This window comes from Balaenoptera borealis (genome assembly GCF_965194805.1).
Source record: "Balaenoptera borealis genome assembly, chromosome: 8".
NCBI classification, from domain to species: domain Eukaryota; kingdom Metazoa; phylum Chordata; class Mammalia; order Artiodactyla; family Balaenopteridae; genus Balaenoptera; species Balaenoptera borealis.
In genome coordinates, this window is record NC_138865.1 from 56,920,456 (window position 1) to 56,937,064 (window position 16,609).

The 16,609-nt window shown below is 39.2% G+C and overlaps 1 protein-coding gene across 24 annotated transcripts in view; it reads left to right on the forward strand.

The window, feature by feature from the left end:
• Positions 1-16,609, forward strand: part of BNC2 (basonuclin zinc finger protein 2) — a 429,325-nt gene that overhangs the window by 274,505 nt on the left and 138,211 nt on the right. The window lies entirely within an intron of this gene.

Sequence of the window (16,609 nt, forward strand, 5' to 3'; positions counted from 1 at the left end):
AGGGAAGCTGGCAGATCCTCTTTGCTTGAGGAGAACTCCTCCATGACTGCTCACCCTTGTCATCTGCGTTCGGGGCAGAGTTTATCCTCCCAGATGTTAAATTTTGTATGGTCTAAGGTGGGTGAGAGAGTGAACGGGAACATTATTTGGCTGGTATCTGAAAAAAAAAAATCCGTAAATACCGCCTTTCAGCGTGCCCGGGGATTGGAGGAGGCTGGCCCCGGTGGAGGGTGAGCTCTGCATAGGTGTGTGTTCGGGGCGAGGGTGACCGGGGGCCGAGGCGGGGAGGGTGGAGGCGCTTTGCCAGATGCACAGGGCTGTCCCATCCGTGGGCCTTGACCGAGCATTGAACGTGTTCTTCTGTCTGGTTTATGTTTTTTACGTTGAGGCGAAGGGAGACTTGCAAATAAGCAGAGACTTTAAATTAGTTTTCTTCACTTCCTAGACTGTTATAATTTTAAAAGATAGGTAATGTTTATAGAAGAAATCCTGGCTTGAGATTTTTTTGACAGCCTGGGGGATTGGCTCTTAAGTGGACATATTCTTCATTCCCAAGCAGTGCCAAATATCCAGTGGGTTGTATTTTTATAAATGTCATGTTATTCTAGCAAGATCAGAGGGAACGACACCGGGCCATGCCTTGACATGCATTTAATTTATCATGTGTCTTGCTTGTTGGGGCATGTATGTTGGTGTTACGGGGCCATTTCAGCCCTGTTTCTGTGAGGGAGAGAGAAGAGGTTTATCGAGTGGTATGGGGGGAGCACACTGGAAGGCGTGTGCCTGGCACACAGAGCCACAATCCTCCAGTGCCTCCAGGGATGGAACTTGTTCCTGCTTTATTAACAAGGCCAAAATCTGTAACAACTCTCAGTCCAGTTTTGAACAACACTTGAGCTGCTGTTGCTTTTGTGGTCTATGCAAGTGACTACGTTCGATGATTTCTTCTCCCTTCCTACATTAGTTTGCTAGGGCTGCCGTAACAAAATGCCACCGACTGGGTGGCTTAAACATCCGAAATTTATTTTCTCATGGTTCTGAAGGTCAGAAGTCCCATAGCAGGGTGGTTTCATTCTGAGGCCTCTCTTACTGGCTTGCAGATAGCTGCCCTCTCGCTGTGTCCTCACATGATCTTTGCTCTATGAGGCACACCCCTGGTGTCTCTGTGCACCCAGATCCCTCTTCTTATAAGGACACCAGTCAGATTGGATGAGGGGCCGCCCTAAGGGCCTCATTTTAATTTAATCACCTCTTGAAAGGCCCTCTCTCCAAATACAGTCACATTCTGAAGGACTGGGGATGAAGGTTTCAACAGATGAATTGGGGCGGGGGGGGAACACAATTCAGTTTATAACACTTCCCAAGTATCCTTCTTTCCCTCAGTAAGTATTGGCTCTGCCAGATAATAGCTTATGTCCCAAGCCCATCAAGGATCCTGGAGGCAGTGTGGGGTCAAATTCTGGCTCTACAACTTTGATGACATGTCGCTCAGCACCTCTGCATCTGAGCTTTCTTATCTGTAATCTACCTTGTAAGATTATTGTGAGCATTGATGATAAACTATATGAAGTCTTTAAAATAAATTATACATGTTAAAAGCAACAAACTGGACAACACATGAGCAATAAGGGGGGTGGGGAGGATCCAGTCATTAAACAAAGGACTTTTCATTCATTCCCTCTCATTTTTTCCAAAGCCATCTTGTGTTACCATCATCTGTCTACTGTGGTAGCCTTGTGAGTATAAAAGTTTACTGTGTCACCAGTTTATTTTATCTGTCTAACTTCCACGTGCATATTACATTAGTAGTGTAATGGGGGGAAAAAGCAATATTTCTTCCTTCTTGAACAACATAAATTATCCCCGGCCAGTGGTTGTTTCTAAGATTTTCTGAGGGATGTGGTTTTTTCCCCAAACTTGAGTAAGGTATTTCTGTTACATCAGACTCGGCTTTTCCTACCGTGTCATTAGAAATTCTGTGTTTCTGGTATATTAATTGCGAAGTTTCTCAGATCTAACTTTTCCTCACCACTACTATCACCTTGACCTCTTTTCCCCCACAAGAGCGACGTTATCTGTATACAACTCAAAATATGTACACGCCGATATACAGATCTCACTCTTCCCCCATTCAGTAGGACAAATGTGACAGTGAGGGTCCGGCTCCTAGCTTTTGAGTTGGCAGTGGGATGAGAGCACCCACTCTTTTTGCCCTTAGCATTTCAACTAATTGCTTCACTCCCTCCCCCTGCACAGAAAACCCTGAAATCATGTCTCCAGTTATTTCTGCTCAGAGGTGAGATACAGCAGTCTTCCTGGCTGCCTTACTCAGTACAGTATCCCATGTGTGGGACAAGGAGAAAGTGACTTGTTTTTTCTACTGTGTGATTTTTCTGTGAAAGTAGATGGAACAGCAAGCAGTAAGACTACCAAAATACATCTCATGGAATCATTTCATCATAGCACTGAACACACTCTACCTGTAATTGTACCATAAAAAGTTAATATTTGCCGTTAAAAATAACTAAATGCCAAAATCGGGGGTTCTCTACAAAAAGATGAATTTTTAGAAATTTGTTGGGCTCTTGAATTAACGTCTTACTATGTCTTCTTTGTTATCAGCATCTTCAGTTTCTTCATAAGATGTAGGATTTCATGGGTTATTATATATTTATTCATACACACACAGTCTCACACAGTCACTTCATAACCTTATAGATTGCTTCTTAAATCTGCTTGAATTGTTAACAGTAGTTGCTTTACAAAAATCTTAAGATGTTTTAAAAAATGAAAAGGAGTAATTAATTCATCATACTGTAACACCTGAATTTTGCAATTACTCACTGGGCCGTGGTGCTGTTCACAAATTACTTCCTTGAAATCTTAGCACCATTGAGATAAAGAGGGGGGAACCCAAAAATGACTCCTTGATTACCAGTAGGTATTTCCCACTGAATTAATAAAGGATTTCCTGCTCTTTTTCCCCCATTAAGGAATTTCAGCTTTTGCACTTTGAAAGCAGGGCTTTATTGAATTTAACATTATTTAAAACAAGCTCTTTGGGGATATAGGATGTCCATGCCAACAGTGTATAATAACCTTGAGTTTCTAATTTTGTCATATTTCACAGTCTTCAGTTAAAGGACTCCAGCATACTGCCACTTAATTCACTTAACAACTGTATTTTTTTCCTTCCTCTGTTTGCATTGTCTTTTCTATGCTTTTCCTTCATTTGCCTAAAATTATCGGAGTGAGTCTTGAAAACATTAAAAAAAAACACATTTCCTGCAAGTTTAATTTTTCTTGGTTCAACATTGCCAAAATAAGGTATCAGCGTAAGAGCAGTAATGGGCTTCTTTACTGGTGACATAAATGTTTGTGTCCATAGAAATTCAGTAGGTGGCATTTTGACCCTTTCCCACCATACTAGGGTAGTAATTCTACTGTTCACAGAATTGAAGCTTCAGCCAAAGATTTTACACAGCCTTACAAATTAGCAAATCTTACTAGTGTACTGAGTTGTGGGCAACGAGGGGTGGGAGGAAGTGTGCTTTGTAGCTACTCATCATTCTCGTCTGAGGAACCTGCTTCCAGTGAGAAGTATAACTAATCGGACTCTCTTGCCTTTGTGGTAAACTGGAGGTGGGGTGTAAAGGGCTAGGGCTACTGTACTAAACCATCTTTATTATTTGTTGTTTGCAAGTTAGTTTTAATGTCTATAGTCTAGATGATGACTTTATTTCTAAACCAATAAGATGAATCAAGTAGTACAAGTGTTAAAAAGTAAACTATATTCTAAATGATTTTCAGAAAGATTTAATGATAATCCAGGACAACTGGAAAATTACGGTTTAAAAAAAAACATGATGGGATATATTTGATTTGATAAAAGATGTGGGCAGATTTTAGAAAGGTAATTTATTTAGAATTTTTTTCCTTGGCTGGCTCAGTAATTTTTACTTCTGACGAAGCCCACTTGTTAAAACTCCTTTAAAAAAAATCCATTGTTTCTTGGGATGTCCAGTAAGCATTTGTCAAGGATAGAGGCTTGATGAATAAAAAATATATTACATAGGTTAATGAACCCCACGGTAGCTTTCTTGGTGCCAATTATTTTCTTTATAGAATACTTGGACTTTAAATACTTTAATTATTTACTCAGCAAGCCAGCTGTTTTCCTGCCAGTGTTCAAACTATTCAGATTTTTTAAATGTAAAATGAGCAGGCTTGGCCTGTCATCTGGATCATCAATGAAGAGATATTTATTAAACATACATCATCTGTAAAGTGTTGTACCAGGTATGCTTTGGTTCTTCAATTCTGTGCCACAGGAAATGGTGAGCAGTATAAAGTTAATTTAGTGTCATCTACCAACCAGCTTTATGGTTTAATGTACTGTAAGACTTAATATTCATATAATCCATTAATTTCAAGCCTTTCTTTTTTGTAATTCACTGGAAGTAATTTTTCTCTTTTTTCTCGGCATCATTGAATTTGAATTCCCAGCTCTTTACTTGATATGTCCTATCAGAGCAGGGGTATTTATAGAGACACTCACCCGAATAGAAAATATAGGACATCCCATTAAATTTGAATTTCAGGTAAACAGTGAATAATTTTCTAGTATAAACATGTACCTTGCAAATTTAGCTGAGTAGTCCTGTGTTTTTATGTGCTAAATCTGGCAAGCTTATACCTAAAAGAAAACCCTAGTTAGGCTTAATTTGCATAATTAAGTCCTAAATCAGGGCCATCGGTTCTGAGCATTCTATAATCAAAAACCTTTTGATTATGTCCATCCTACATTTAGAAACACAAGATCGCAGTATTCTGTTTACAGATTCCTGAGATTTGTTGGCTGCTCTGTACTTTGTAAGGATTTAAGCAGGGTGGATCAAAACCAGTAATTTTTCATTTTATCCCATGAAAGGTCACATGTCTTTATTATTTGTCCCAGGCTGTGCTCTTCTTATGAATTGTCTAAACATCTGTGAAAGTAGTTTATCCCCAACTGGTAGTTCTGTAATATTCTCCCTGACAAGTCCAAGAGCCAGTGTAACTAAGTATACGATTTCCTTTTCCATCCTCTTTTCTTTGCTAGTCTTCTCCTCTTCCCAACCCCAATAGAAGTCTTTTATCAAAAGCAATAAAGCATGGCATTTCTCTGACATCATGCTCATTCTGAGTAACACAGCAGCAGTTTCTATATGATCATTTGTAAATTTGTCAAGCATAAGAGAGGAGGGTGAATAAAACGGAGTGTCCTCTGGCAAAGGAAAATAATGCTCGCAGATATTAACCTGCAAGAAAGCTCTGCCTCCCTCTTACCGACCCGGAGACTGTCCTAACAAGAGTGAATTTTGCTTTGGGAGAGAATTGTTGCAGAGGGGTATTTAGGATTAGATGAAAAAATGTAAGCAAGGTCCTAGCTGGAAACCTCAGCGCAGGGAAATAAATGCAGGCTTCGACGTGGCAAAGTAAGAACCTGATCTTTGGGAAGAGGTATGTGGCCATCATGCTCCTAGGGCTTTGCTTAGAAACACGAGGATAGAAACCCCACAGTCCTCTTCGCCTGGTGCACTGGTTTGGAAAAGGTGGGAGTTAATGGAGTATCTGCTTAAAAGAATGTGTCTTTCTAGAAGACTTAGTTCTTCCCGGTTGTGACACTGAAACCTGGCTTGCCTAGCTGCAGAATTCTCTTTTAGTCAGGGAAACCAACTTCTAGCTGCCTCCTGGCTCTGGGGGGGCCAGGAGAGTCCTGCTCTCTCCATGGACAAAGTCCTTGAACATCTCTCCACTTATTTTTATTTTAGAGAGCAAGCACAAGGCCACTTTCCTGCCTGGCACAAGAGCCTTCTTTGCTTGACCTGAGGGCACCGTGCCCTCTTCTGCTTCTCTCCCTTACTCCCTGATCACAGCTGATAAGCTTGAAAGGGAGGACATCCTCACAAATGTGACGGTTTGCTGCTTCATTCATGGCATTAACTATATTCTTATTGTGTCCCTGAGCTGCTTGTTTTGATTTGTTTCTCAGTCTGCCCACCTTTGGGACGGTGCTTTGAACTCCCTAAATTTTTTTTTTTTTAATCACCGCACAAACAGTGCCTCCCCTTCAAAGTTCTGGGCTTTCTGCCTGTTAGCTCCCCAGATGTTGTTTTCTAGCTCCATCTTGTTCAGATGGAAACATACGGCGGATCTGGTAAATCCTGGCCTCTAAAGTGTACAGTGCCGGTCCCCTGCTAAGGACTTTCTAGGGAGGATCTTGAGATTGAAACCTACAGAGCTGGAGCCCCAGAGTCTGAAGAAGCTTCAGGTACACAAATGGGAGGCGTGAGAGAAAAGGAGGTAAAAGTGCAGCTCTGTGTAGGTTCACATCCTGCCTCTACCACCTGCCATCAGTAGAACCTTGGCCAGGTTACATAACCTCTGTATTCTCATCTGTGAAATGTAGATAATGATCGTGCCTAGTTTGCAGGGTTCTTTCTGGCATTAAATGAGATAATCTACTTAATAAGTGTTAGTTGTTATTTCTAAATTCTTACAGAAGTAAAGCTTCAACCTTGAGAACATGACAGACACGTTTTATTGTGGTTGAAATGGTTAAAAGTTGGGTGTGTTCAGGCCAGTGGTCGAATCCCATCTCAGTCTCTAGTTAGTTAGCCCCAGTTCTTTTATCTGTAAGCTCAAATAATAATAGGAATGTACCTGAATAGCACAGTGAAGTTTTGAGGAGGATTAAATGAAGAAGTGGACTGAATATTAATTATACTCTCTAGAGCCTCATGAATTTCTTCAGTGCCCAGTGCTGGAGTGAGGTCACCAGTTCCGTTGGCTGTGAGGCCAGCTGTTCCCAGGGTGATCTTGTTTTCCCCAGCAAATCCGGTTTAGCTTCATACCTTCCATCTCCCCTAAAATGTCATGTGAGCCCATATTTGAATAGAAATCCAAAATGCTTTTTTTCCCCCAAAAGTCACATTTTAAGAAGTGCACATCAGTTGAGATGAATTGTAGGATTGTTTATCTGTTGAAAATCCAAAACCCAGAAGTAAACGAATTTTAGACAGGGTGAAGGCTACTTTTGCCTATTTTCACACCTGTATTCTTGCCTGTGAAGTGCTTTGATGGGCTAACCACTTTATCATTTTATTGCACTTTATTACATCATAAATTTTTATATCTTGCTAACGATCCTACAGGAAGCTTAATTGTTTATAGGAACATCTTAGTTAACTGGAGTTCACCAGGTTAAGCAGAACACAAATTGAAGGGGTTATACATGACACATACTCAGCTCCTCTCGTTTTACTCAGGATGCTCTGTTCAGATAATGGGGAGATGCTGCTGGGTCATGAGGACCCAGGATGCCTCAGCAGTACTCTCAACCATTCTTCCTCCTATTGTGTCATAGTGATGACTTCTTCTAAGTGTGGGTCCCCCCATACCCCCCTCCACCCCTAAGCCCCGCATTTGAAGAGTAAAATTGCTGGATGAGATGCATGTGGTATTTCAGAGAAATTCTGACTTGTATTCTGGGAGGCATAAAACGTTGTCTGGGCAACTCATTCCTTACCAGGTGTTGCCTTCTGGGAGGGTAGAAGTTTGTAACTCTTTCAGAAGCTTGAGTTAATCTGTTATGAGTGAGCAGATAGCCAAAGCATTGTATAGGAAATACTTAAAGGAGTTACTGCCGCAACTGTGTAGACTTGTAAGCAATATCTGTTAAGGGGCCCAGTAGTAAGGTCCCTCTCTCCTTGGAGCTGTTCCTTGATACACAGGGAAATCCCTCCTTTGGCCTCTTAGGTCTCCCAGCCTGGTTGTATGGTCAGGTGATCCTACAAAAGCAAGTGCAAACCCATTTAATTGGAAGGACAGCCTTGCTGGGCCTTAAGTTCAATTGGCCACAGAATGCAAAGGCAACTGTAAACCTGGCTTTCCAAAAAGGAAGCCACCATTTTGGATCTGAGCACTTGAGATGTGGTTAGTCCCAACTGAGATAAGTTGTAAGTGTAAAGTGTACACTGAAATTTAGAAATGTAATCTTAAAAAAAAAAAAGAATGTAAAATAGCTCATTGAGGATCGTTCTTATATTGTCTACATATTGGTAAAATTTTTTATGTATTGGGTTAAAATACATTTTAAAAAATTAGTTTCATTGTTCATTTTTTGCTTTTTAAATGAGATTAGAGAAATTAAAAATTATGTATGTGCCTTGAATTATATTTCTATTAGGCATGGCTGTTCTAGGTCCTCAGTGTGAGATAAATGTATTTGGAGGACCGAAGCTTAGGTTAAACTGGTTTGCTGGTAGAGTAGTTAAAACTGGTGTGAGAATCCTAGAATCCCAAATTCCGGCTCCTGTCCTTCCTTCACTCAGTCCTTCGTGCTTTCACACCTGCTGCGCTATTGATCATGTCTGCTCTTTCCTCTGCCCTGGTCATCAGTGAAGCTGGACCTGTTCGCCCCCAGGAGCAATTAAGTATTACCTTCTGTATACTCTCATCATACTTCACTGAGACCAGAAGGGTAGTTTCTGTAATACTGATCCCTCCACTAGCTTGGGACCTCAGGAAAAGCACTTCTTCATCTCTGGGTGCTGATACCCATTGTAGCATCTCCCACCTGAGGGAGCACATGGAACAAAGGCTTATGGGAACCTCCTACGTGTATCTAAAAGTCTCTGATTCCTAATTGTCAGTTTCTTTTCCAGCAGCCTCTTCCCATTTTAAGTAGTAAGCATAGCCTGCAACCCCCCTGCCTTTAGTCCTGTTTCTGCATTTCTCTTTTTCAGCCCTCACTCTTTTTTCATCTCTGCTGTTTCCCCCTGTGTCTTCGGACAACAAAACAAGTGAAAGGTAGGTGGAAGGTTTTAATAGCCTAACCAACCAAGAAGTAAATTTTAGAGAAGTTAAATTTGTTTGATCATTAACAGATGTTGTCATTTTTGTTTTATTGAGAAGATGTGGTCTTGAGTGAAATATTTTTCACTTCTGTTTAGTAGTTCTTCAGTACTCCTTTGCCTGCAAAAATCTGAGGGTAAGAAATTCCCCCCTCCCTCCTTTTGGCTATTCATGTTTTCCACTATCAGTAAAAATTTAAAAACAAATCAACCTCTCACATAAAAGAAAACACCTGTTTGGCATGGAGAAATTGGCCAGGGAGGTCTTTTTCCTGACAGGCCAAAAGCGACCATCACAGGGCCCCTTATAAAAAAAAAAAAAAAAAAAAAAGTCATTTTTTTTCTTTATTTCATGTGAGCATTGGCAGAAACTCTGACAAGCAGTTCTTCATATTTTATTATGTTCTTGTCTGCAGAATCTCTGTCAGGCAAAAACCTTGTCAGCGGAAAACCTGTCGTAGGATCAGAGGAGACAAAAACAGGTGTCACATAGGCAGTCAAAACTGAAGGAAAAAAGAGATTAGGCTAAAGAGAGAGAGGCAGACAATTACATTAATGCCATTGCTTTTATCTTATAGATGTGTGTTATTATCTCAGGGTGCTGAGTGCGCAATTGCCTCAAAGAAAAGTAGACAGGAGACAAGGGGAAACTTGATAGTTATTAGCTGAAGAGGCAGTGTGTCAAAGCTGGATGGGGTTCAAAGTTTTGCAAAGGAAAAAAACTGCAGGCAGCCAGCAACGGCTGTGTGGTTCTGCTTTCGGCTACATAACCCTAGTAGCAGTCTAACATTTCGACTTGGAAACAGATCATAGAGAGAAAAATTAATGAAAGATCTCATGTGGAGGTTTTGGGGGTAACATTTGTCCTACAGACCATGCAACTGAATCATAATAGTTTCTCTCATAAAATCTTGCCTCAATGTGAGACACGAAGACAGGCATTTGTCAGTTCAGCTGTGTTGTTTGGATATGTTTAAAACACCTATTATCAACACACTTTTAATTAAAAAAAGCTATTAAGAAACCCTTTTACTAAGTGTGAACATCTGTACGTGCAAGCTGTAAATTAGGAGATCACATATGTGTGCCTCAGTCAGAGACTAAATGAACTTGGCAAGTGTTTTCTATTACTGGTTTTTAAGTACAGTAAAATATCTACAGGAACAATGGCTACATTTTAAAATTTGAATTTTTTTTTAAATTGTGCCTGTTGGTCCTGATTAATAGAACTTGTCTTCTAATCATAAATTAGGGTAATTATCATTATCAAATGGGTAACCAGAATTCACAGAGCTAACCAGTATCTGCCCCCTTTTTGTTCACATCATTTCAGGAGACTTCTTTTCTCAAAGTTTGAGCTTTATCAAATATTTGTGATGGTATATAATAGTTTCATTTTGGAAGTGGCTTAAACTCTGAAAGCTTTTTAGCCTTGTTGATAGCTTATAGGTGTCAAAAAACCAACTAGTAGAGAATGGGATGGTAACTTTAAGGCTTTCCTCTCTGCTCAATTGTACATCGATCATATTAATGGAAAAATCGGCAAGCATTGCTTTAGTCCCTAACATTTTCTGATCATGCATTTAAAAATTGGTTAGTTTAGACTTTTCCTGAGACTGCCTTCTTTGCCCTTTTTTTATGAGCAAATCTTTATATAGAGGTCTTTTATCCCACCAGTCATAGATGCAAAGCAGTTTGATACTTGTTATATGCATTAAGCAAATCCAGCAATCCAGAAGAAAACACGCATCGGTGTCAAAAGTATGTGTGATAGCCCAGAGTTTTAAGGGATTACAGTGGGAGAAAAAAGATTGATTATAGATTTAGAATGAGATTTCAGGCTGACTTACTGGGAGAGGGAAGGAAAAATACTTGTGACACAAAGGTGACGTTCATTAAAAAAAAAAAAAAAGACCGAATATAATCATTTCTTTCTTTTAGGTATTTCCTACCAGGTGCTGGCTTTTTGTATCACTGCTCTCTCTCAGTTTTGAAATACTTCTTCACTACATGTGAAAGAGTTTAAAGCACATGTTCTATCAAAAATAAATATGCCTTGCATTTATAATGTTTCCATAGTGAAATTCTGATACAGATATATGCTACTTCAAGAAAAGTCTTTAAAGTTAATAAATTGGGAGTAGGGTGATTATTCTCTTACAGAAGAATTCATTTTCTGTTTGTTGAATAGAAGGATTCACACGTTCCGTCCAAGTAGCAAATTTCAATAGTTACTTTTAAAGGGGGTATATTTTGTAGTCAGTGTACATTTAATTCATTGATCTGTGAATTATATAAAGCAAGGTTTGTGTAGTCAACTTTCAGCTCACCTTGGTGACTAGAGATTGGATAGAACAGCAGCAGGAATAATAATAATCCCCAAACCTGGTGTCAGCAAGTAGATTCAGTTAGTCAATCTCTTCCTAGACTTACTGTCAAGTTTGCAGATTGCATTTGCTCTTTCCCCTTACCACCTTCTGATGGAGATGCACATGAGGAGAGACATGCCCCCAAAAGTGGGCCATGGAAGGAAAAGGAAGGAGGAAGAGAAGTAAAACCAAGGATCTGTTTAATCTCCTTGCCAGGAGAGTGAGCTTCTGAATAACCCAGTGTTGACAGTCTACTTTTACGTGTGCCTCCGTCAGACTTTAATGATTTCCAAAGTCTGTTGTGAGGACTTTATTATGCATAAGGCCACAGGGGGGAAATGCCAGTCAGTTTGAAATATTACCTAGGTAGTCTCAAGTGGAGCTCAGATTCTACCCTGGACTAATTGTCGGTGTGTGTGCGCATATCCATACACACTCAAAGCTGCATGTCAGCCAGGGCACAATTAAAATCCGTAAGACAGTGAGAGCTCATTGGAGCTCCTTCTGTCCCCTTTTCCTCCCTACAGTGTAGGATCACATTCCTAATGGACCCTAAGGGTATTCATATACCTATCCCTCATGTATTAAGGCACAAGAAAAGAATCAGGGACCATTCACATAAGGCATATAAGATATAGTAACGTAATCAGGGTTTATGGAGGCTTGGCAGAGGTGGTTTTGTTGTTGTTGTTGTCGTTGGTGGTTTTTTTTGACTTAAAAACACTGACACACTATTTGTTCAAGAAGAAAAATAAGCCCTTCACACATAAGGGCTGACAGATTTTATCACCAGGCTTGGGGATCAACTCTTTCAGCTACGTATCATTCCTTTTCTTCTTTCCTTAAAAAAAAATTCTAAAAGCAAGCCGTCTCTCTCTTTGGTATTAAATATCCTAATTAATTCAGCCTTGACAGTTCCAGTTAGAAAGTTATGACTTAAATGGAACATGAGTTATTTTGTACTTAATTTGCTCCCAATTACACAGTTCTCTCCCCGCAAAAGTAGTGCATAAAACGTGCAGATCTAAATATTACTTCAAGTCATAAGGACTTTTTCTCTTAGTAACAATCATGGTCCACCTTCCTGATCGATCCCCTGATTCACTAAAAAGTTTTTAATATGTCATCATTGCCATTTATTAATGTTCTCCCCCAGTGCTACGGCTTTTATTGGGAACTGGCTTACAACCTACGGGTGGGTTAAAGCTTTGCCCTGCGCCCTGATGCTCTTGCCTAGTAAGAGAGCTGAGTCTTATAATGGGAAAGGATTGATGTTATAATGATTCCAAAGGGCCCCTTTATGATGAAATTCTAAATATGCAAAATCCCATTAAACCTGTAGAAGTTCATGGGCTAGCTACCTTGAAATGACATATCATTATATTGGGTATAGTGTGCATATTATAAAGTGTGGTATAATTGGAAATTATTGGTCATATTAGCAAGAATGAAGAGCCACCCACCCTTATAAATTCAGAGGTTATGGTCTGGGTACTTGAAGTAGGAAAGGGAACAATATTCTGATTATAAGTAATCAAAACTTAAAAATCAGCCCCCAGAAATTGTCCTAATAAAATTCTGTCACTAACAACTGTTTTTATTCGACTCTTAAAGTAATCGTGGAAAGAATTCCATAAAACAACATTTAAAGACACATTGAAATGTTAACCTCTTAGAAATTAAAATAGTATTCTAGGACTCACAGCTCCTAAAAGCTGACCACTTGATGCTATTATAATTTGGAATCCTAAGGGGAGTTGGGGCGCAAGAGAGTGGAGTTCTCGAAACAATTAGCTTTGCAATTTAAGGCTCACTTAGCTTTCTCCCAAAATGAAAGAATAAGGCTTCTTTAATTTTTTTTTTCTAAAATTGCTTCAAATTAGCATTTAAAAATTGAAAAATATCCAGGACAGGACTGGAAATTAGTGAAATAAAAGGCTTCCTTTTAGACCGTTTTCATACAAAATTTTAATTGTTTTACTCTGCAAAGTAGGTGGCTTTGAAAAATCATTTCATTTGGCTCACTTTTTATTTTATTGAATGGCTATAAGCTTCACACCACCATGCCTGAACAGCTATTCAATGGAATCCACTGGACATCAGGGCCTGAAGTATTTGAGCGTATTCCTGTGAAAACCACCTAAGTCACTTGAATTTGGCTTTTAAAGAAAGTTATGTTTAAAAAAAGTTGTGGAAAACTAAGAACTATAAACTATCACTGAGAGCCAATTTTCTAGGATCGGTGAAAAGCACTTTTATACTCCTACATTAAGAAAAAAATGTATCTGAATATGGTCTTATTTCTGTGACCTTCACAGAAAATATTGGAAGTGAAGTCTGTAGAATTACAGGTTTACATTTATTTTAATTTATTTGAAGGTTTGGGGAGTAATTCCTGTTATTAAAAATCGAAATAAAAAAATAGTTATTCACATTTCATTTAATAGATGCAAGTTCTTTTATAACCACCCCTCACACACTGCCAGTACTATTTTATACATTTGAAAACTGAATTTTATAAAGGACATTACTTTGTTCTTTAAGTTAGCAACGTAGTTAAAAGTATATATTACTTCACATTTATTCCATATTTTGCATTACATTTTATACTTATTTTACATTTACGTTACACACTTACATTAATGAACCACAGAAATTCCGGCTGTTGTCTTTATGGTGATTCTGTTCTTGACAGAAATGAGTTTTCTTCACACTGACTTGTGTGTATTTTTTGGGTCTTGTGGCTTAGCCACCACTTTCCTTTGAAAAACTATAGATCCTATCAAAGTGTTTATTGAAATTATATCCAGGCCCCAATTTCTCCTTTGTTTTATAGCCTGAAAATGACCAGTTTAAACTTCTGTTTCTGGCATTGTAAAGAAATCCAGGTAAATTATGTTACCTCAGTAACCTAATTCACAGTTTAATAAGCTCTTATGGTATGAATTTTTTTTCTTTTTCTCACTAGTATCCATATTGTACATTTAAACCCTTTTCTTTTTCCCAATAAAGTTCTGCATACTAAAAAAGAGGTTAATTTATCTGTTTGCTTTTTTTCTTTTCCTCCAGACCTTTTACAAAAGAAAAATAATCTTTTATTTGTAGATGCTCTTCTTATTGTGTTGACTGTTCTCTGACCCCTTTCCAAAGTCTATACACTTGTCCCTTGGTATCCAAGGGATTTGGTTCCAGGACCCGCACGGATATCAAAATCCATGGATGCTCAAGTTTCTTATACTAAAACGCTGTAGTATTTGCATATAACCTATGCATATCCTCCCAAATCCACCATATACGTTCATCATCTCTAGATTACTTATAATACCTAATACAATGTAAATGCTGAGTAAGTAATGTAAATGTAATGTAAATGCTATGTAAGTAGTTGTAGAACATGGCAAATTCAAGTTTTGCTTTTTTGGAACTTCATGGAATTTTTTGTTTGTGAATATTTTCCATCCACAGTCGGTTGAGCCCATGGGTCAGTACCCATGGATATGGAGGAGGACTGGCTCTACTATACCTTTTCCTATAGCTAGCAGATCATAGATCTAGCACATGGATCACAAACTTAGTGATCTGTACTATGATTCTCCTAATGTCTATTCATTATGATGTGGTCTCTGCACCCTGGTATTAAGCTTGTTTTCTTTAATACCACTAGATCTCATACTGCTTTTACCTAGAAATCCATTGGATGCCCCCAAATAATGCTTGAAGTGGTAGGAAAGGGAATAAATTATGCAACTTTAGTTAATTTCTGCTCAGCTAGCAGCCCCATCTCACTTCCTAAACTGCTGTAATTACCTACCCCCACTGTTCTCTAGAGTGTAAAGAGCAAAGCGGAGGGCTGAGAATGAGACGTGAGTGAAATTAAGAATTGGGTGGCACAGTGGAATCGAATCCTATCTTTGCACACTAGCTGTGTTCATCCACTCAACAATATGAGGGCTGAACACCCTTGATTGATTATGTTTCAGATATGGTTGCTGAAGCTCTTATGATAAAATAGGCACAGAAGCGAGCCAGTAAATGGGCAACATATAGTTGGTGTGTGCATGATTGGCTCACTTTAAGTGCTATCATTGTTGAGACAGTTTGCTCTTAGATGAGGGGACCTCTCCAAGTTTTATAGAAAAGGAAAACAGAACTTGTATGGAAGCTGGAAGAAAAGGGTAGTTAAAAAGTTAAAGAAAGAAAGAGGAAAGGCCCTTAATGAACAGCATTGAAAAATTGAAAATTTGAAAAATGTGGCTCAGTAGGTGGAACCCTGCTTGTCTCTCCAGCCTCATCGTATGCTGCTCTCCCTTGTTCACGTCCTAACAGAAATGGCTTTGCCTGGAACACCCCATCCCTAGCCCTGTTTAAATTATGTTCTCATGTCACATACCCAGTTTGTAATACTGTGTGTTAATGTGTATTTTTTTAAAGTCTGCTTTCCTCACTAGTTTTGTTAGAAAGGCAGTGGGCAGCTCACTTTTGTTGGAACAGAGAGCCACGTTAGAGGGTTATTAGGCTGGAAAGTAGTAAATCAGTCTTTCCAAGGTCTTCTGACCCAGGTTAAGAATTTGGGGGCTGTGAGGGTAGGGCTGGGGCATTACTGGAAACTTTTGAGCAGAAAAGAGACATATTCTAAGCAGTCTTTTGAGAATACTGACTTGAGAACTGACTCTGTTCTTTCTGTATTACACCAGAGCGAGCAGAGGCAGACCACACCACACCAGACCAGCCAGGAGTCGCTTGCAGTAGTGGACTTAGGAGAGTCTAAAAGCTTCTACTGAAGTGGTAGAAGTTAGGCCAGAGAGGAGGGTTAGATCCAGGGGAACTGCAGTGGAGACATTTATGGGGACTAGGTGGTCAGAGATAATTTTGAGTGTTCATGCTATATAAAATTCAGTGAGAAAAACAACAACAAGATAGAAATTTGTAACTAGTGTGTGACCCTTAACTACATAAAATTATGGACTGAAGAAAAGTAGATGCAGCTACATCAACATGTAGACAATAGTGCCTTTGGTTGGTGGGATTATGTATGACTGTCTTCCGTTTGTTTTTCTTTTTCTCAAATTTATATTTTTTCAATGAGCATCTATGACATATTCAGTCAAAAAAATCACAACAAAAAAGATTTGATTTCAAGCATTTTGGCCTAGTTTCTTGGGCTTACCTTTCACAGCAGTAGGGGTCACAAGTACATGTTTGGAGTTGAGGGCACAGAGTTTGGGTAGAACTCAACTTACAGGTAAGGGATGGCCGGTGTAGTATAGGAGTAGTTGGATTCCTAGAGGCAGATGATCACAGGTGGGCAGCTGGAGAGGCAGCTCCTCTGGAATCCTGATGGGT